General features: G+C 50.1%; 1 protein-coding gene across 4 annotated transcripts in view; it reads right to left on the bottom strand.

The window, feature by feature from the left end:
* The window catches only part of SEMA6B (semaphorin 6B), a 178,427-nt gene that overhangs the window by 85,737 nt on the left and 70,657 nt on the right, over nt 1-22,033 (bottom strand). Inside the window, exon 1 of one of the 4 annotated variants that reach the window (XM_080988825.1) lies at nt 19,628-19,953. The exons of the other annotated variants lie outside the window; for them this stretch is intronic. The gene's annotated coding sequence lies outside the window, so the exon portion shown is untranslated. Of the gene's footprint in view, nt 1-19,627; nt 19,954-22,033 lie in introns of those variants that run through there. 4 annotated transcript variants of the gene reach the window in all.

Raw genomic sequence — 22,033 nt, forward strand, 5'->3', positions numbered from 1 at the left:
GACTACAACTCCCATCATCCCTGGCCACTGGTCATGCTGGCTAGGAATGATGGGAGTTGTAGTCCCAAAACATCTGGGTTGGCCCAGTTTGCCTGTGCCTGTTCTAGTTCAACCTTCCTCCAAAGGAACTCATTCCAGTTCACGTTCATCCCTTTACAAAACAAAGCAGTTTGTTTCCGGTTTGGTTTGCAGTTCAGTTCAAAGTTCCTCAGTCTGGTATCCGGATTGTTACAAGCTCATAGCTGTCAATTTACAGATTTGAAAATAAGGAACCAGCAGCCTCGAAAATAAGGGATCAGCAGCAAAGGGGATGCAGCAAGGAAAACCACCGTCACCTCTCCGCTGGGAAGCGCTGAGCAAAGGCGAGTCCCCAGGCAACGTGGCCGATTTGATCGGCACAAGGCATGGAAGCTCCGCCCCCCAGTCGTTCTTAGACTCCTTATTGGGTGAGCAACGCAGCCAAGCAACCCAGTTGGAGCCTCCCTCCTCCCTGGCCGGCAGGGAGGGAGGGAGAGGAGCTGCTCCCTTTGAAACCCGGGAAATTTAAGGGACATCATCAATAAGGGACAGCAGCGGGACACGGCGCTGGGATAAGAGAGTTTCCCGCCAAATAAGGGACAGTTGACAGCTATGTACAAGCTATTTATTTATTAAACTTATGAGTTGCTTTACCTTGCCCAGCCAAGCAGCCAACCAGACAAAAACCCAGACCTGCATACATTTATTTGTTTGTTACATTTACGTGCCAACTTTATCTTCAAAGGGTCTCAAGGCAAAGGTAAAGGACCCCTTTGGTCACAAGATGCCAGAAAAGGAACAGAAGGCAACTTGGGGCATACATGGCTTGTCAGCTGCTTGCCACTGGAGCCACTACAGGCAGACTGTGCCTTCCTCGCCATTGTCACAAGTAAACATAAAAGTAAAGGACCCCTGGACGGTTAAGTCCAGTCAAAGGTGACTATGGGGTTGTGGGGCTTATCTCGCTTTCAGGCTGAGGGAGCCGGCGTTTGTCCACAGACGGCTTTCCGGGTCATGTGGCCAACAGGACTAAACCGCTTCTGGCTCAACGGGATACTGTGACGGAAACCAGAGTGCATGGAAACACTGTTTACCTTCCTGCTGGAGTGGTACCTATTTATCTACTTGCGCTGGTGTGCTTTCAAACTGCTAGGTTGGCAGGAGAAGGAGAAGAAGAGTTTGGATTTGATATCCCGTCTTTCACTCCCTTTAAGGAGTCTCAAAGCGGCTAACATTCTCCTTTCCCTTCCTCCCCCACAACAAACACTCTGTGAGGTGAGTGGGGCTGAGAGACTTCAAGAAGTGTGACTGGCCCAAGGTCACCCAGCAGCTGCATGTGGAGGAGCGGAGACGTGAACCCGGTTCCCCAGATTACGAGACTACCACTCTTAACTGCTACACCACACTGGCTGGGACAGAGCAGCGGGAGCTCACCCCGTCACGGGGATTCGAACCGCCGACCTTCCGATCAGCAAGCCCAAGAGGCTCAGTGGTTTAGACCACAACGCCTCCAGAAGCAGCTGCAACTTGCATATACGATGAGGAATTGGGACACAATGCTGGTTAGTTCTTGCCTGCCCTGCAATGTGTGCCAGGCTGAGAGGTCACCTGGAAGACTTTGCAGCTGAGTCGGCATTCGAACTCAGGGGAAGGAGGCACATCCGAAGGCCAAGACCCCTGCTGCTGCTGCTGCCACCGCAAGGCCACTTTGGCCATCTGGTGAGCTTTGGGCCTGTGTGAGGATCTGAACACAGACCTTCCCAGCCCACAGCCCACTGATGTGGAAATGTTTAAAGGTTTGTGAGCAACGGCAGGGCAGTAAGCACATATTGCAGACCAGGGCTCAGCAAACATTTTCAGCAGGGGGCCGGTCCAATGTTCCTCAGTCCTTGTGGGGGGCCGGACTATATTTTGGAAAGAAAAAGAGAGAACAAATTCCTATGCCCCACAAAAAACCCAGAGATGCATTTTAAATCAAAGCACACATTCTACTCATGTAAAAACACGCTGATTCCCGGACCATCCACGGGCCAGATTGAGAAGGTAATTGGGCTGGATCCAGCCCCCGGGCCTTAGTTTTCCTACCCATGTTTTTTAGACCATCCAACCGAGCCTATTTTCCCGGGACATCCCTGATTTAGAGAAGCGGTTTCTGATTTGACCCCAGAACATCCCACTTTTCCTTAGGACATCCCTATTTTCATTGGAGAAATGTTGAAGCGGTTGGAGTTATCCATCTCCCGAGCCGTCTGAAGGCAACCTTGTATAGGGAAGGTTTTTTTAAAAAATGGTTTTATATATGTTGGAAGCTGCCCAGAGAGGCTGGGGAAACCCAGAAAGATGCGTGGGGATATAAATAGTAAAATTATCATTATGGAAACGGGACGTCCCAATTTTCATCAGAGACATGTCAGAGGGTATGATATCGTGAAGGGATGCGGGTGGCGCTGTGGGTTAAACCACAGAGCCTAGGACTTGCCGATCAGAAGGTCAGGGGTTCAAATCCCCGCGACGGGGTGAGCTCCCGTTGCTCGGTCCCTGCTCCTGCCAACCTAGCAGTTCGAAAGCACGTCAAAGTGCAAGTAGATAAATAGGTACCGCTCCGGCGGGAAGGTAAACGGCGTCTCCGTGTGCTGCTCTGGTTCTCCAGAAGCGGCTTAGTCCTGCTGGCCACATGACCCGGAAGCTGTACGCCGGCTCCCTCGGCCAATAAAGCGAGATGAGCACCGCAACCCCAGAGTCAGCCACAACTGGGGTCCCCTTACCTTTACGATATCGTGATGTGCTCAAGATCTCTCCATGGCTATTGGCAGCCTTGTAAACTGGTCATCTGTGAGGGGGTCTGGGCAGGAAGGCTTCCAGGAGCCCAATAAATCAGCTGCCTGCCTGTGCCTGGGGCTCTCTTGTTCAGGCTCGGCTTAAACACATCGCAAAGCTCTGTGCTCTTGTCCCCGGGATGCCCTTTCGCCGCGTTGCGATTGCTTTTTAAAGCGCCGTTTTCTTCAATCAAAGGAGACCTTCCGCAGGAGGAGATTTATTTTCCTTGGCTCAGCAGCGATGGCTTCCCTTCGGCTATTTCCCTCCTGCCCCCTGACTTCTCAACTCGGAGGTCTCCCACTTCGAACAGAGCCCCACCCCATTTTCAGGCAATCGCCCAGCTCCTTATGTTTCTCCTCCCACCATCGCCCTGGCAGAACATTGGATTCGGTTTAAAGACCTCGCCGGGGAGACGTTCTGCAGACTGAGGGCCACGTTTGCTTCTGGGTGAGCTTCCGAGGGCCACATGCCAGCAGAGGGCAGAGTCCGAAATTGCACTCATTTCACACGCTAGCAAGGTTATGCTTAAAATTCTACAAAGTAGGCTCAATCAGTATGTAGACCCAGAACTCACAGAAGTGCAAGCTGGATTTCGAAGGGGCAGAGGAACCAGAGACCAGAGATATGCAGATGACACAACCTTGATGGCAGAAAGTGAGGAGGAATTAAAGAACCATTTAATGAAGGTGAAAGAGGAGAGCGCAAAATATGGTCTGAAGCTCAACATCAAAAAAAAAAAGTTCATGGCCACTGGTCTCATCACCTCCTGGCAAATAGAAAGGGGAGAAATGGAGGCAGTGAGAGATTTTACTTTCTTGGGCTCCATGATCACCGCAGATGGTGATAGCAGTCATGAAATTAAAAGACGCCTGCTTCTTGGGAGAAAAGCAATGACAAACCTAGACAGCATCTTAAAAAGCAGAGACATCACCTTGCCGACAAAGGTCCGTATAGTTAAAGCCATGGCTTTCCCAGTAGTGATGTATGGAAGTGAGAGCTGGACCATCAAGAAGGCTGATCGCCGAAGAATGGATGCTTTTGAATTCTGGTGCTGGAGGAGACTCTGGAGAGTCCCATGGACTGCAAGAAGATCAAACCTCTCCATTCTGAAGGAAATCAGCCCTGAGTGTTCACTGGAAGGACAGATCCTGAAGCTGAGGCTCCAAGACTTTGGCCACCTCATGGGAAGAGAAGACTCCCTGGAAAAGACCCTGATGTTGGGAAAGATGGAGGGCACAAGGAGAAGGGGACGACCGAGGACGAGGTGGTGGGACAGTGTTCTCGACGCTACAAACATGAGTTTGACCCAACTGCGGGAGGCAGTGGAAGACAGGAGGGCCTGGCGTGCTCTGGTCCAGGGGGTCATGAAGAGTCGGACACGACTAAACGACTAAACAACAACAACAACATGAATGCAAAATTTAGCTCTGTGCAGCAGTCCGATGTCTATGCACGCTCAGCACAACTGTCGGGAGCAAGCCAGCAATAAATCACACAGAGGAAGTGAAGTTATAGAAGACACAAGGTCAGCTCAAGAGTTTTGAGCACAGCAATTACTCTTGCCCCAATGAGGCAGTTGTAGAGACAGAAGGTCCATGCCTTCCCACATTTACCTAAGTTTCCACCTTTCCCAGGTCTTCCCCAAGCAATCTGAGACTACGCCAGCGTGCCTGTTTTTGCTCCTCCTGTTTCATACCTCTGCTGTTCCTGGGAGACCAGAGGGCAGGGAAAACTGTTGCAGCATGAGAGGGATACACCCTGGCTTCTTCAGCAGCCTGACTCATCTCTGCTTCTTGGTCTCCCTCCTCTCCTGCTTCAGCTTCTGCCTCTAAGTCTGGACTGCTCTCTGCCACAGACTCTTCCCGCTCACTAAACCCTGTTGCCTCTTCAGAATCTGGCACCTCCTCCCAGTGCTGCTCTGCTGAAGCTCCCAGATCAAGCCTGACCCAGGGGTGGGAGAGGAGGAGAGGCATGTCAGGATGTCTGCACCTCTCCTCTGCCAGGCTCCAGCGCAAGAGGAACTTCCTCGATGCTGTAATTCATAGAGACCATATAACACCGGTCCTGAAAGACCCACATTGGCTCCCAGTACATTTCTGAGAACAGTTCAAAGTGTTGGTGCTGACCTTTAAAGCCCTAAACGGCCTCAGTCCAGTAGGCCTGAAGGAGCGTCTCCACCCCCACCGTTCTGCCCGGACACTGAGGTCCAGCACCGAGGGCCTTCTGGTGGTTCCCTCTCTGCGAGAAGCAAAGCTACAGGGAACCAGGCACAGGGCCTTCTCGGTAGTGGCACTCGCCCTGTGGAACAGCCTCCCATCAGATGTCAAGGAAATAAACAACTATCTGACTTTTAGAAGACATCTGAAGGCAGCCCTGTTTAGGGAAGTTTTTAATGTTTGATGTTTTATCACTTTCTTATTATGTTGGAGTGGCTGGGGAAACCGAGCCAGATAGGCTGGGTGAAAATAATAAATTATTGGACTGCCCTTCTTTGTCATTTGAATCCATTGGTTTGGGCCGTACCCTCTGGAGCAGCAGAAAACGAGCTTGCTCCATCAGTGGTCCAGCACCTCATAGTACTCATGAACCAACCTGGACCCTGGGAGCATCATCCGAGACCCTTCTTCGTGAGCCAGCTCCATGAGTGGTCCCGAGGGGCCTTTTTTGTGGTGGCTCCCTGCCTGAGGAATGCTCTCCCTAGGGAGACTTGCCTGGCGCATTCATTACATATCTTTAGGTGCCAGACGAAGAAGAAGAAGAAGAAGAAGAAGAAGAAGAAGAAGAAGAAGAAGAAGAAGAAGAAGAAGAAGAAGAAGAAGAAGTTCTTCCAACTATGAGGGTCTATGAGGGCCTTTGGGCAGGGTTCACTGGCTGGAATGGGCTGCTAGAGCACCACTTAGCCACAAAAACTGCTGCGTGGAATTTACGTTGTTGTTGTTTAGTCGTTTAGTCGTGTCCGACTCTTCATGACCCCCTGGACCAGAGCATGCCAGGCACTCCTGTCTTCCACTGCCTCCCGCAGTTGGGTCAAACTCATGCTGGTAGCTTCAAGAACACAGTCCCACCACCTCGTCCTCGGTCGTCCCCTTCTCCTTGTGCCCTCCATCTTTCCCAGCATCAGGGTCTTTTCCAGGGAGTCTTCTCTTCTCATGAGGGGGCCAAAGTCTTGGAGCCTCAGCTTCAGGATCTGTCCTTCCAGTGAGCACTCAGGGCTGATTTCCTTCAGAATGGAGAGGTTTGAGCTTTGGAATTTACGGGAGATGGCTTAATTTTTATCCCGCTTTATTTATTTATTTTTAAAGAGAGAAACCCAGTGTCCAGCCCTCACGCTTTTGAGCACTGCCAGGAGAACAAGCAAGCTCAAAGAAGCTGGATTGAGAGCGATGTGGTGGTTTGCTGGGAGATGTACAGTGAACCTCGTTGCCTTGGAGGGGAGGTGAAAATCAATGTGCCTGGCTGCTAAAGGGAAGTGGAGGCTGCGATCCCGATAGGAATTCGATGCGCATTCAATATAGAACCGGGCAAGCGGCAGGCCTCCCCCCCTCCCCAAACGGCCCCACAGTTAATTAGCGTCAATAGCAAACAGCATGTCAGTTAATTGATAGTTGGCGTCGGCAGATCTAACCTCAGCAAAGCCTCGCAGCCTAACCGGCCTCGAGCAAGTCTGTTTTGCGCCAGGTGGAGACGGGTGTAGTGCGCTAAACTGCCCCGCTCCTGAAAGCAAGCATTGTCCCAGTCTTTCCTCTTGGTCTCTAACAATGGGCTAAAGGCCATTTCCCTTTCTCCCTTGCCCCATTTTTAAGGTGAAGGCGAGCAACAACAGTGTAAACTTTTTTTGGAAAAGCAGTAAGACCACGGAAAGGGACGCGGGAGGCGCTGTGATCTAAACCACAGAGCCTAGGACTTGCCGATCAGAAGGTCGGCGGTTCGAATCCCCGCGACAGGGTGAGCTCCCGTTGCTCAGTCCCAGCTCCTGCCAACCTAGCAGTTCGAAAGCACATCAAAGTGCAAGTAGATAAATAGGTACCACTCCAGCAGGAAGGTAAACGGCGTTTCCGTGCGCTGCTCTGGTTCGCCAGAAGCGGCTTAGTCATGCTGGCCACATGACCCAGAAGCTGTACGCCGGCTCCCTCAGCCAGTAAAGCGAGATGAGCACCGCAACCCCAGAGTCGTCCATGACTGGACCTAACGGTCAGGGGTCCCTTTACCTTTAAGACCACAGAGAGGAAAAACCTTTGGCCCTCCATCGGCGAACATCATCGCTAACCATTGGCCATGCTGGCTGGAGCTGATGGTAAGTCGGCAACTTTTTGCAAGTCGCTAGCTAGCTGCCCAATTCACAGAGAATAATTCCACCAGCCAAAACAATATACAGTAGCACCTCGGGTTAAGTACTTAATTCGTTCCGGAGGTCCGTTCTTAACCTGAAACTGTTCTTAACCTGAAGCACCACTTTAGCTAATGGGGCCTCCCGCTGCTGCCGCACGATTTCTGTTCTCATCCTGAAGCAAAGTTCTTAACCCGAGGTACTATTTCTGGGTTAGCGGAGTCTGTAACCCGAAGCATCTATAACCTGAGGTACCACCGTAGTATTGATATGCAGTGAGAAATAGTATCAATAGGACCCACGGAAGGGATTGGGGCGGGGTGAGTCAGGAGATGGGTAGTAATCTCGACATCTGGATTCGGAATTGATTTTGTTATACAGTGATACCTCGGGTTAAGTACTTAATTCGTTCTGGAGGGCTGTTCTTAACCTGAAACTGTTCTTAACCTGAAGCACCACTTTAGCTAATGGGGCCTCCCGCTGCCGCCGCGCTGCCAGGGCACAATTTCTGTTCTCATCCTGAAGCAAAGTTCCTAACCCGAGGTGCTATTTCTGGGTTAGCAGAGTCTGTAAGCTGAAGTGTCTGTAATCCGAGGTACAACTGTAGTATTGATATGCAGTGGAAAATAGTATCAATAGGACCCACGGAAGGGATTGGGGGGGTGAGTCATGAGATGGAGACTAATCTCGACATCTGGATTCGGAATTGATTTTCTTATACGTATATATTTTTGAAAACCAAATAAAAAGTTATTTCAGAAAGGAAAAAAAGAGGACCTACATAAGGCCTGCCCGTTCAACGCCAGCGGGTCTCGTTTGAGAATGGCTCTGGTTAGACAACAAAGGTCCTTGCCAACAAAGGTCCGTATAGTTCAAGCTATGGTTTTCCCAGTAGTGATGTATGGAAGTGAGAGCTGGACCATAAAGAAGGCTGATCGCCGAAGAATGGATGCTTTTGAATTCTGGTGCTGGAGGAGACTCTTGAGAGTCCCATGGACTGCAAGAAGATCAAACCTCTCCATTCTGAAGGAAATCAGCCCTGAGTGCTCACTGGAAGGACAGATCCTGAAGCTGAGGCTCCAAGACTTTGGCCACCTCCTGAGAAGAGAAGACTCCCTGGAAAAGACCCTGATGCTGGGAAAGATGGAGGGCACAAGGAGAAGACGGAGGACCAGATGGTGGGACACTGTTCTCGAAGCTACCAGCATGAGTTTGACCAAACCGCGGGAGGCAGTGGAAGACAGGAGGGCCTGGCGTGCTCTGGTCCATTGGGTCACGAAGAGTCGGACACGACTAAACGACTAAACAACAACAACAACAACAGGTTGGACATTGCCTGCTTGCCTTCCAAGCCGCACCTGAACTTACCTGCCACAGGGAGCAACCTGTCCTGCCAGGCCCAGGTGATGGGGGAGCCTGGCCGTCCGTCACCTCCCTCCTGCGCTGGCCGGGAGCATCTCGCCAGCAGCTTCTGAACGGCCTGGGGCCCCAATCCAGCACGGCAAACCCTCCCCTGTCTGCAGACGCCATTCACCCTCCCATCTCTCCCCAGCAAAGGCCGCACCAAAGCTTCCCCTGTCGCCTGTCTCCGCCGCCAGAGCAGCGGTGAATAGAATCCTCTCCCTCTCTCATTCTAAAAAAGCAAGCCCTGTGTGTGTCTCTCTTTCTCCCGGCCACCTGATCCCCCCGCTGGGTCGTTCTTCCTTCTCTAGCCAGTTGTTCCTCAGCCATCCCCCCCCCCCAGCCGCCAGAGTTCCTATGTCTCTTCTTCTTTCCTGCACAGACAATAAACAGGCTCATATTACCAGTCGTCCCCCATGCTCCAGCATTAAAAAGCACCGACCTTTTCCTCCCCTCCCCTTCTCCAGTCCTGAAGTTTCACAGGGCAAACCCGCCCCCCCCCGCCTGCTTGGGGGGGGGAGGGAAGGGGGAGAAACAACCCCGACTTTCGGGCTGCAGGATGGGATTACGCTCACACACAGCCGCACCCAACAGCCGCTGTCCGGAAGACAGGTGTGAATAGGCTCTCCATCGCTTAAGAAGAGCAGGTGCCATACCTCCGCGGTGCCACTAGGGGACACCAGCCAGCCAGCGGGGGCTTGGGGCGACCCCACCTGCCACCCCACCACGCAAATTCAGGTACGGATCAAAGAGGCCCAGGCGGTCGGTTCTCCCACATTGGCTCTGTCGGACAAAACTCAAACACCGTAGATTCTTAGACGCTTGACTCCCATCTGCTACAGTCAGTGTAGCTCATGGGAATAAATAGTAATAGTAATAGCAATAGTAATACAGTGGTACCTCGGGTTAAGAACTTAATTCGTTCTGGAGGTCCGTTCTTAACCTGAAACTGTTCTTAACCTGAAGCACCACTTTAGCTAATGGGGCCTCCTGCTGCCGCCGCGCCGCCGGAGCACGATTTCTGTTCTCATCCTGAAGCAAAGTTCTTAACCTGAGGTACTATTTCTGGGTTAGCGGAGTCGGTAACCTGAAGCGTATGTAACCCAAGGTAAAGGTAAAGGTAAAGGGACCCCTGACCATCAGGTCCAGTCGTGGCCGACTCTGGGGTTGCGGCGCTCATCTCTCTTTACTGGCCGAGGGAGCCGGAGTATCGCTTCCGGGTCATGTGGCCAGCATGACTAAGCCGCTTCTGGCGAACCAGAGCAGTGCACGGAAACGCCGTTTACCTTCCCGCCAGAGCGGTACCTATTTATCTACTTGCACTTTGAAGTGCTTTCAAACTGCTAGGTTGGCAGGAGCCACTGTAATAATAATAATAATAATAATAATAATAATAATAATAATAATAATTCTATTGTTTATACCCTGCCCATCTGGCTGGGTTGCCCCCAGCTCTTTCCTGGACTAATTCAGGTTTGGTTTTCTTGATGCAAAAACTCCCCATTTTTTTGCATTCAGAAATCCCTTTCTGCCACTGCAGACCCCAGGCGACTCTGGGGTTGGGGCGCTCATCTCGCTTTCAGGCCAAGGGAGACGGCATTTGTCACATACAGCTTTCCGGGTCATGTGGCCAGCAGGACTAAATCGCTTCTGGCAGAACGGGACACTGTGACGGATACCAGAGCACACAAAAATGCCGTTTACGTTCCCACTGCAGCGGTACCTATTTATCTACTTGTACTGGCGTGCTTTCGAACTGCTAGGTTGGCAGGAGCTGGGACAGCAACGGGAGCTCACTCCGTCGCAGGGATTCGAACCACTGACCTTCCGATCGGCAAGCCCAAGGGGCTCAGTGGTTTAGACCACAGCGCCACCCGCATCCCATAGGTCTATGCAAACTACACCCCAGTACAAGCATCTTTGTACACATGACATGCCTGCAGAACAAATTTCAGAGATATGTTGATTTCAGTTCCCATATTATTTTGGGAAGTCTGAATTAAGCTGGCTTGCCTCAAAATGCCAACTCAATCCATGTCACTCCCACTTTGCCTCTTGGGAGACCCACCATAACCACCTCAATCACATCCCGCCCAAGGGAATGTTATTTTGAAGCAAGAACTGTGTCGGAACTTTCTGGAAGACCACTCCAGTTCCTATCTGCCTAATAACACATTGGGTCAGTTTATATTGGATGCTTTCGGGTGGTTCCCTCACACAGGGCACCGCACTGAGGGGGACCAAATAACAACAATCGCAGCAGCAATAGCAACCCATAATTTATACGGATACCTTAAAAAGCAACCAAGTGTAATTATTGTGCAAATAAGAATTATTGGGCTGGGCGCAAAATGTTGCCCTTGCTCCGGGAGCCATGTTAGCAAAGTTCTGCCTCTGCTTCACAGACTGAATCCTTTATGCATTCTTTCAACGGACCAGGTCTTGAACCCAGAACCGGCAACAAAGCGCTGCTTGCAGGCTTTGTTGGAGGAGGCCCTGGCTCAGGAACCAGCTGAGAACCAGGAAAGTTAACCCCGCCGTCCTGACTAATTCACCTGGTGCAACTGCCCCCCCTACAGATCTGCTCAGCGAATCAATTTCTTGGGTGGAACGGTGGATTTCCTGCTTTGTCAGAGGACCCAACTAGATGAAATCTGGAGGTCCTTCCTCTTCTGCTGTTCCTGTTGTTGTTTAGTCGTTTAGTCGTGTCCGACTCTTTGTGACCCCATGGACCAGAGCACGCCAGGCACTTCTGTCTTCCACTGCCTCCTGCAGTTTGATCAAACTCATGCTGGTAGCTTCGAGAACACTGTCCAACCATCTCGTCCTCTGTCGTTCCCTTCTCCTTGTGCCCTCCATCTTTCCCAGCATCAGGGTCTTTTCCAGGGAGTCTTCTCTTCTCATGAGGTGCCCAAAGTCTTGGAGCCTCAGCTTCAGGATCTGTCCTTCCAGTGAGCACTCAGGGCTGATTTCCTTCAGAATGGAGAGGTTTGATCTTCTTGCAGTCCATGGGACTCTCAAGAGTCTCCTCCAACACCATAATTCAAAAGCATCCATTCTTCGGTGATCAGCCTTCTTTATGGTCCAGCTCTCACTTCCATACATCACTACTTCTGTTCCTAGCTCTACCCTAAACCAGGTCCCAGCCTTGCATCCTGCTTTTTCTGAGAGGAGAGAAGCCAGAAGTAACCTTCTAATGAACTTCCAAGGATGTTCTCCAGAACCAATTTCGGTGGGTGGGATGGAAGAAGCGCCAGTTTGAAACACCCATCTCAGCTTTCAGTAGCAGATAATCCATCACCTCTCCTGCTCTCCCTGAAATTCTTTGGTGAAATGACAGCACTCTGTCAATGAGAGCCAACGGCAACAGAAACCTGCCGCTAAAACAAATGTCTACATGCTTTCGCATCCCACCCTTGATGGGTATTGAATTTTGAAACCAGTTCTGGCTTGTCGCAATTACAGAGAATATTCCATATTTGCTGGAAAAGTTTGTGGGAGATGATAAGCTAAATTCTCCAGAGGAGCAAACTCTTATCTAACAAAATGGCTGGTGTAAATGTTTTTCTCTCAAACTGTGCAACGTATTTTATTTACGGGTTTTAATTTTTGTCCTGACTTTGGCTGCTGCACAAATAAATAATATTTGTACGTATTGGGCCAAGTTCGGTCCAAATTTGTGCATCCCTATGAATCATGACATTTCCTTCCAGTAATGAGCAAAACCTCTTGCTTATTAACATGATATTGGAAATAATTCATAGGCTGTTTCCCCCCCCACACACACACACAACCCACCTGATGGATTCATGTTGTCACCAACAGCACTTCGGCGTGGTTGGTTTAAATAAAGACGGAATAAAAATAAAGACACCATGACAAACTGCAGGGCAATAAATGCTCTCCGGTCCCAAACGCCCTCTGAAATAGCAGGATCTTAATTAATTATATTTAAAAACGGAAAAGGAAATTCAAAGGATGCGATTTATATCTCTCTTTTTATTATTAGAGAATACCTATTAAGTTAGAAGGGACGCGGGTGGTGCTGTGGGTTAAACCACAGAGCCAAGGATTTGCCGATCAGAAGGTCGGTGGTTCGAATCCCCGCGACGGGGTGAGCTCCTGTTGCTCGATCCCTGCTCCTGCCAACCTAGCAGTTTGAAAGCACATCAAAGTGCAAGTAGATAAATAGGTACTGCTCCGGCAGGAAGGTAAACAGCGTTTTCGTGCGCTGCTCTGGTTCGCCAGAAGCGGCTTAGTCGTGCTGGCCACATGACCCGGAAGCTGAACGCCGGCTCCCTCGGCCAGTAAAGCGAGACGAGCGCCGCAACCCCAGAGTCGGTCAAGACTGGACCCTTTAGCTTTACCTTTACCTATTAAGTTAGCCAAGCTATCTTATTTACTGTATTTTAAGTTAGCCAAGCTATCTTATTTACCATATTTTTTGCTCTATAAGACTCACTTTTTCCCTCCTAAAAAGTAAGGGGAAGTGTGTGTGCGTCTTATGGAGCGAATGCAGGCTGCGTAGCTATCCCAGAAGCCAGAACAGTAAGAGGGATTGCTGCTTTCACTGCACAGCGATCGCTCTTGCTGTTCTGGCTTCTGAGATTCAGAATATTTTTTTTCTTGTTTTCCTCCTCCAAAAACTAGGTGCATCTTGTGGTCTGGTGCGTCTTATAGAGCAAAAAATACGGTAATTAGAACACAACGCACCCATCCCAAACCACTCCCTCTTGTTCCGATGTTCAGGAGTGTGTCCCTTTGCTTTCGTAGCCATAACAGCACCACATGGCAGACACAAAAGGGGGGGCGTTATCAGGGGGCTCAGGGGAACCCCAAAGGTTTGCAGAAGGACAAGCACACACCCCACAAACAAAACTCGTTACATGATTATCTGTTGGGCATGGAAAAGCAGGAGGGATTGATTACTGCTGCTTCCCACAAAACTTGTTGCATGTTCAGACCCAATGACCTCCCCCCTAAATAAACACACATTTGACACCCAATTTTAGTTTTGGTTTTTGGCAGAATTTAGGCCACAACTTTGTTAATTACAGAAAGTGAGGGGTTGCATAGGCTCTGGTTCGACTAGCTCCCTCCCATGCAGGTAGCGCTGACCGAGAGCTCTCTCATAGGTCAGCCAAAGGTGAACACCTAGAATCATAGAATCATAGAGTTGGAAGAGACCCCAAGGGCCATCGAGTCCAACCCCCTGCCAAGCAGTAAACACCATCAGAGCACTCCTGACATATGGTTGTCAAGCCTCTGCTTAAAGACCTCCAAAGAAGGACACTCCACCTGAGGCAGGTGAAAAGCCCAGGGACAGACTCTGTTCACTCCCCAGATGTTCCACTGGACTCAGGCACGGGCACAAGCCCCTCTTGGGGTTGACCAAACCAAGTTGAGTCCCTGGATTCCTTTAATGGAATACCGGTCACATAGGGATGGCAAGAGCGTTCTCCCATCCCTATCACCTGAACCAGTACCTATCCACAACCTTACAAGCCCTCTGCCTGGTTGCGTGTAGCTTCATTTCTCGCAGGGAGGGAACCGCCAGAAGGCCCTTGGAGCTGGACCTTTGCACCCACTGTCCGGGCAGGACGATGGGGGTGGAGATGCTCCTTCAGGTATACTGGACCGAGGCTGTTTAGGGCTTCCAAGGTCAGCACCAACACTTTGAATTGTGCCCGGAAACGTCCTGGGAGCCAATGTAGGTCTTTCAGGACTGGTGTTACAGTAGTACCTCAGGTTACAGACGCTTCAGGTTACAGACGCTTCAGGTTACAGACTCCACTAACCCAGAAATAGTACCTCGGGTTAAGAACTTTGCTTCAGGATGAGAACAGAAATCGTGCTCCGGCAGCGTGGCAGCAGCAGGAGACCCCCATTAGCTAAAGTGGTGCTTCAGATTAAGAACAGTTTCAGGTTAAGAACGGACCTCTGGAATGAATTAAGTACTTAACCCAAGGTACCACTGTATATGGTCTTGGCGGCCACTCACTTCGGATATAAATTAGTCCAACTCCCTGCATTGAAAGGGGCTGGACTAGATGACTCTTGAGGCCCCTTCTGATGTTACAATTCTATGATTAAATTTTAAAAAACGGGCCCAAGGCCTGCGACAAAGCCAGTTGCTGGAGGGCGGGGGGCTCTGGCAACTGCCCAAAGATGTTCAGTGTCAATGCTGCCCCCCCACTTTAAAGGTAAAGGTAAAGGGACCCCTGACCATCAGGTCCAGTCGTGGCCGACTCTGGGGTTGCGGCGCTCATTTCACTTTATTGGCCAAGGGAGCCGGCGTACAGCTTCCGGGTCATGTGGCCAGCAAGACTAAGCCGCTTCTGGCGAACCAGAGCAGTGCACGGAAACGCTGTTTAGCTTCCCGCCGGGGTGGTACCTATTGATCTACTTGCCCTGGTGTGCTTTCAAACTGCTAGGTGGGCAGGAGCAGGGACCGAGTAACGGGAGCTCACCCCGTCGCGGGGATTCGAACCCCCGACCTTCTGATCGACAAGTCCAAGGCTCTGTGGTTTAACCCACAGCGCCACCCGTGTCCCGATCTTGTACATAGCTCTCTCAATTTTTGGATTATTAATACAAGATTTAGAACGTAGAATGGTTTGGTATCTACTTGCACTTTATCTACTTGTACTTTGATGTGCTTTCAAACTGCTAGGTGGGCAGGAACAGGGACCGAGCAGCGGGAGCTCACCCCGTTGCGGAGTCCCTCAAACCTTTGGGACAAAAGAGTGAAGAAGAAGCAGTAGCTTCGGAAACAAAAGAGCCTGTCAGGCGTTTGGGAATCCCAGCTTGATGCAAAAAGGAGGCAGGTGAGAATTAAGAGGCTTGTAGGATCTGCTGGGTGTGTGGGGGACGGGGAACGGGACGCTAATGGGTCAGCTGTCCCTCACCTGCTGCAAGGATGCCCCCCTCAGGAAAAAAACCTTGTCTGCAACAGGTGATCCGAGAGAACTGATGTCACGCTGTAACCCAAGCCTCGGCTGCAAGCAGCTGCTGGTCTTGCCAAGCTGGCTCCATCGTTCTGGACAGCCTGCTGGTGATGTCAGGGGAATGTGGCCTCCATTGAGGCGTAGAGTTACCAAGGTCCTATCCTGACGTCCTGGGGAGGAGGGGAGGGTGGTCTGGGGTGGTGGTCAGGGTTTCTGCATCTGTGACAGCTAGCAAAGGGGGGTGGGAAGCAGCCCCCACCCTCCCCAACGCCCATTGGGAGTGTTAGAGGGGAAAACCTTCTCCTTTCCCCTTACGGAGTATCCAAGAGCCTGTGCAGTGGAAGCTCGGGTTGCAGACGTGATCCGTGCGGGATGCACTCTCGCAACCCGCAGTCGGTGCATGCATGGGTTGTGATTCGGTGCTTCTGCACATGCGCAAAGCGCGATTTAGCGCTTCTGCGCAGCTGCCGAAGCCCGGAAGTAACCCATCAATACGATATAATATCTTTATTGTCATTGTCCCTGACAGAACAATGAAATTGAAATATCTGCATAAGACATTCAAAACCCCCTAAAAACTCTGAAACCCCATTTTAAAATACAATATACTCCTCTAGTAAAGGTAAAGGGACCCCTGACCATTAGGTCCAGTCGTGGCCGACTCTGGGGTTGCAGCGCTCATCTCACTTTATTGGCCAAGGGAGCCGGCGTACAGCTTCCAGGTCATGTGGCCAGCAGGACTAAGCCGCTTCTGGCAAACCAGAGCAGCGCACGGAAACGCCGTTTACCTTCCCGCCAGAGCGGTACCTATTTATCTACTTGCACTTTGACGTGCTTTCGAACTGCTAGGTTGGCAGGAGCAGGGACTGAGCAACGGGAGCTCACCCCATCATGGGGATTCAAACCGCCGACCTTCTGATCGGCAAGTCCTAGGCGCTGTGGTTTAACCCACAGTGCCAACCACATCCCATAATATACTCCTATAGAGATTCCTTATACTGCGTTTAAAACCAGAATTGCATTTGGGTAGAAACTGTTTCTCAGGCGGCTAGTCCTAGTCTTTATAACCCTGTACCTTCTTCTGGGTACTTCCGGGTTTTGGCAGTCCGCAACCCGAAAAAACGCAACCTGAAGCGTCTGTAACCCAAGGTATGACTGTATAGAGTCCTTAAGTAGGTTCCCTATGGGTAGGAGGAAATAACAGAGGCCGACCAGAGTATTTTGAGAAGCAAAGCAGCTAGTAAGCCTGATCTTTATTAAACTGTTGCAATAGGGTCCCCACTCCCCACACGAAGGAGGGAGGAGGAACCCCAAACAATGGTGCGCAAGCCCTTATATAGACTTTTGAAATTGCCCACCCTGTAGCCCAAGACCACCCCCCTAAACATCATACATACATCACAGGAGGAGGCGGTCTCCAGCAGACCTACATCACAGGAGGCGGTCTACAGCAGAAATCCTGTCTGCCAGGATACCTCATAATGGTCACTGATTGCATTACCTGGGCAGCCTGGCCATTCTTCTGTGATGGTAAATACTGTATTTTTTGCTCTATAAGACTCATTTTTTCCCTCCTAAAAAGTAAGGGGAAATGTGTGTGCGTCTTATGGATTGAATGCAGGCTGTGCAGCTATCCCAGAAGCCAGAACAGAAAGAGGGATTGCTGCTTTCACTGCGCAGCGATCCCTCTTGCTGTTCTGGCTTCTGAGATTCAGAATATTTTTTTTCTTGTTTTCATCCTCCAAAAACTAGGTGCATCTTGTGGTCTGGTGCGTCTTATAGAGCGAAAAATACAGTCCTTCAATTCCTGAATCCAGCCTCAATGTCAAGCCTGAGGTTGAAGTCTCAAGCAGAACCCCAGGCCCTCTCAGATGGTGCTGAACTCCAGCTGGCACCCCAAAAACGTCCGACAACTCCCTCTCCGCCAGCTCTCACGGTCCCCCGCCAAACCCACCAACCTACCCCAGCTGCCATAAAAATTAAGTTGCAGCGACAGCCTAAAACCTATCTTTTGTCACGTCGATTAATTCTCACATGTAAAGATGCATCTATAATTTATGTACATGCCTTCGGAATTTATTTCACGTTTTAATTAAATTTCCCCTCCTCGTGATAATATTTTGATCTCCGATCAGAAGGCATGTAATTGGAAGTTGCTGCATAATCCAACAAAATTGGGAGGCAATCGCCACAAAGTGGATTTTGCACAAGGACCCACAACTACGGGTTGAATGCAACTAAGCTCTAATCAGAGGAGGCACACTGGAGTAAACAGAGCCTGGTTAGGAATGTTTCCCCCACCCCCATTTCAATGGGCCTACTCTGAGCAATCGTAGGAATCATAGCTCTTAATGAACCAGGGCCCAAACAGAAACTGAGGCGGCTGTCACATGCCGGGCAAACTCCTTGTCTGTCTTGCCCAGCCCTGAAAAGTGGCAGAAAATGGCTTTCCCAAGGGTTGGGACTAGTGAGAAAAAGGGGAAAAGAGAGAGAGAGAGAGATCTCCAAGTTCCCAAGACTGCCCTTTATCATTCTTATTACCGTATTTTTTGCTCTATAAGACTCACTTTTTCCCTGCTAAAAAGTAAGGGGAAAGCTTTGTGCGTCTTATGGAGCGAATGCAGGCTGCGCAGCTATCCCAGAAGCCAGAACAGCAAGAGGGATCGCTGCTTTCACTGCGCAGCGATCCCTCTTGCTGTTCTGGCTTCTGAGATTCAGAATATTTCTTTTCTTGCTATCCTCCTCCAAAAACAAGGTGCGTCTTATGGTCTGGTGCGTATTATAGAGCGAAAAATACGGTATTATATACAGTTGGATCCCGAACGCCTTGCGAGTCATACGTTTCGGCTCCCGAATGCCGCAAACCCGGAAGCGAGTGTTCCGGTTTGCGAACGTTCTTTGGAACCCGAATGTCCGACGCGGCTTCTGATTGGCTGCAGGAGCTTCCTGCAGCCAATCGGAAGCCGTGCCTTGGTGTCTGAACGTTTTGGAAGTTGAACGGACTTCTGGAATGGATTCCGTTCGACTTCAGAGGTGCGGCTGTATATTCATAGCAGCAGTGAGAGGAGGAATGACCACAGGGAGGAACACAGAGAGAAGAAACATCCTGTCGCATCTGTAGCAGCACAACCGGATGCCTCCATTTGCCCCAGCTGCAACAAAACATTTCTCTCCCATATCGGTCTCTGCAGCCACAGCAGGCCCTGCAACCGTCCAACAGTTTGACTTCACCCCCAAAGGCGCATTCCACCATTTTCTCCCAAGACAGATGGATGGCAATTTCAATGGGCCTACTGTTCTGTTTCCCCACTGGCCGCAAGAAAATGCAACGCGCCTATCAAAGCAGTCGTAGCTGTGGCGAATGCAGCTCAGCTTTCTCACCTGGAGGGGGTCCTGAAATTTAGGGTACAAAGGGATTTTATGGTCTTACATGTGTACTGCTTCTTCTGAACAGGTCCCTCTGCTCTAAGCGACATTTCTTGCAGGACTGCCCCTCAGGGCTAAGCATTACGTGCAGAAGAGATACATAATTGGTTTTAGGCCTATCTGTTTATTGTTATATATTTATGTATGTCCAACCCCTTCCCTCAAGGTGGCTTACCAATGAAATTAAGAACTGCTCAAGCATATAAATATCAACCATTAAAAACAAGTACGCATTGACAGAATTAAAAATATATACGTATCTAAACGCTATTAAAACCACACAGATGATTGCATTAAAAGCGGCACGGCAACTGCCCTTTTATTAAAAGCTGTCTGTTCCCAATAGCTTGTTGGAAAGCCTTCAACTTCCCAGTGGAAAGACAACAAGGATGGAGCCTGTTATAAGGGGGGGAAAAACTGCTCCTTTCCCCTTATGGGGTATCCAAGAGCCCATATAGAGTCCTTTTGTAGGTTCTCTATCGGTAGGAGAAAATAACAGAGGCCAACCAGAGAATATTGAGAAGCAAAGCAGCTAGTAAGCCGGATCTTTACTAACTGTTGCAACAGGGTGCTCACAACCACACGCAGGAGAAAGGAGGTACCCCGAACAATGGCGCACAAGCCCTTATATAGACATTTTGGAATTGCCCACCCTGGAGCCCAAGACCACCCCCCAATACATCATACATACATCAGAGAAGGGGTGTCTACACAAAACCTGTCGATGGGTTTGTTGTTGTTTAGTCACTTAGTCGTGTCCGACTCTTCGTGATCCCATTAATGGCACAAGGAGAAGGGGACGACAGAGGACGAGATGGTGGGACAGTGTCTTCGAAGCTACCAGCATGAGTTTGACCAAACTGCGGGAGGCAGTGGAAGACAGGAGTGCCTGGCGTGCTCTGGTCCAGGGGGTCACGAAGAGGCGGACACGACTAAACAAACAACAACAACAACAGTAATCACATACAGCTCCCAAGTTAAAACAGTTCAACGCACCATCAGAGATCTACAACCTCTCCTAGACAATGACAGTTCTCTTTCTCAAGCTCTGGGAGAAAGATCTTTCATCGTCTACAGGCAGCCACCCAATCTTAAACAACTCCTCACCCACAATAATACAACAACCAGACTTAACATGGACACTGGTACCAGAGCCTGCAATAAAACCAGATGCCAACTTTGCTGCCACATGCTCTTGGAGAACACCATTACTGGCCCCAACAACATCAAACATACCATATCAGGACTATTTAATTGCTCATCTTCTAACATTGTGACTTAGTTGGTCTCTAAGGTGCTACAGGAAGGAATTTTTTTATTTAATATATAAATCATACGTTCATAAATCTACAAGGCAAACACATACATTAGTACAGTGGTACCTTGGGTTAAGAACTTAATTCGTTCCGGAGGTCCGTTCTTAACCTGAAACTGTTCTTAACCTGAAGCACCACTTTAGCTAATGGGGCCTCCCGCTGCCGCCGCCGTGCAATTTCTGTTCTCATCCTGAAGCAAAGTTCTTAACCCGAGGTACTATATCTGGGTTAGCGGAGTCTGTAACCTGAAGCATCTGTAACCTGAAGCGTATGTAACCCGAGGTACTACTGTATATAAACCACGTGTCTGAAATAGTACAGGAGAGCCATTTTGACTCTCCCCAATTGACCTCAAATATTTCTCTGCAGTGAGGAAGGAAATAGGGATGTCTCCCTATTGTCTCTTTGCTCAAACCCTGTCCTAAGGGCATATTTGTGCATGAATAGAGTGAGCCTGTGACCTGGACTCAGGAACTAAAGTATTAACCATCACAAAAGAATGGGCAGGTTGTCCAGGTGGAGCAATCAGTGACCATTGTCAGGTATTCTGACAAACAGGATTTCTGTGGAAGACTGTTGGAGACTGCCTCCTTCTGTGTTGTATGTATGATGTTTTGAGGGGTGACCTTGAGCTACAGGGTGGTCAGTTTCAAAAGTCTATATAAGGGCTTGCGCACCATTGTTCAGGGTCCCTCCTGCCTCTTGTGTGTGGGGACCCTGTTGCACCAGTTTAATAAAGATCAGGCTTACTAGCCACTTTGCTTCTCAATATTCTCTGGCTGGCCTCTGTTATTTTCGCCTTCCAATAGGGGACCTACTTAAGGACTCTACAGTGGTACCTCTGGATGCAAACAGGATCCATTCCGGAGCCCTGTTCACATCCTGAGTAGAATGCAACCCCCGACTGCGCGTCTGCGGGTTGTGATTCACCACTTCTGCGCATGCGCGTGATGTCATTTTGAGCATCTGTGCATGCGCAAGTGGTGAAACCCAGAAATAATGTGTTCCGTTACTTCCGGGTCGCAGCAGAGCGTAACCCGAAAACGCTCAACCTGAAGCATATTTAACCCAAGGTATGACTGTATACTGAGGGATGCGGGTGGCGCTGTGGGTTAAACCACAGAGCCTAGGACTTGCCGATCAGAAGGTCGGCGGTTCAAATCCCCACGACGGGGTGAGCTCCCGTTGCTCGGTCCCTGCTCCTGCCAACCTAGCAGTTCAAAAGCACGTCAAAGTGCAAGTAGATAAATAGGTACCGCTCTGGTGGGAAGGTAAACGGCGTTTCCGTGCGCTGCTCTGGTTCGCCAGAAGCGGCTTAGTCATGCTGGCCACATGACCCGGAAGCTGTACGCTGGCTCCCTTGGCCAGTAAAGCGAGATGAGCGCCACAACCCCAGAGTCAGCCGCGACTGGACCTAATGGTCAGGATTCCTTTTACCTTTACTATGAGTGTATATGGGCTCTTGGATACCCCATAAGGGAAAAGGAGCAGTATTTTCTTATAACAAACGTGGAAAAGAAGAAAAGATAACTGCAGAAATGGAACAGCTCTCATTTCAGGATTTGCATTATGGGCACAAGAGGGGAGCCAGAGGCTGCCTGCCCGGGACTGCCCCCCTTTCCTAATTGAAGCTGATGCATCTGGAGAAACAGGCCCTTGGGAAAGCGGATGATAGATGGGGCCCTGCGGAAAGGGGGGGGGACGCTCCTCTTCCCGGGCTGCTCGCAAGGCAGAGAGATTTAGAGCGCAGCGCGACCGGCAAGCCGATTTGGACGCCAAGA

Source organism: Podarcis pityusensis, assembly GCF_964106645.2.
Source record: "Podarcis pityusensis genome assembly, chromosome: 18".
NCBI lineage: Eukaryota > Metazoa > Chordata > Lepidosauria > Squamata > Lacertidae > Podarcis > Podarcis pityusensis.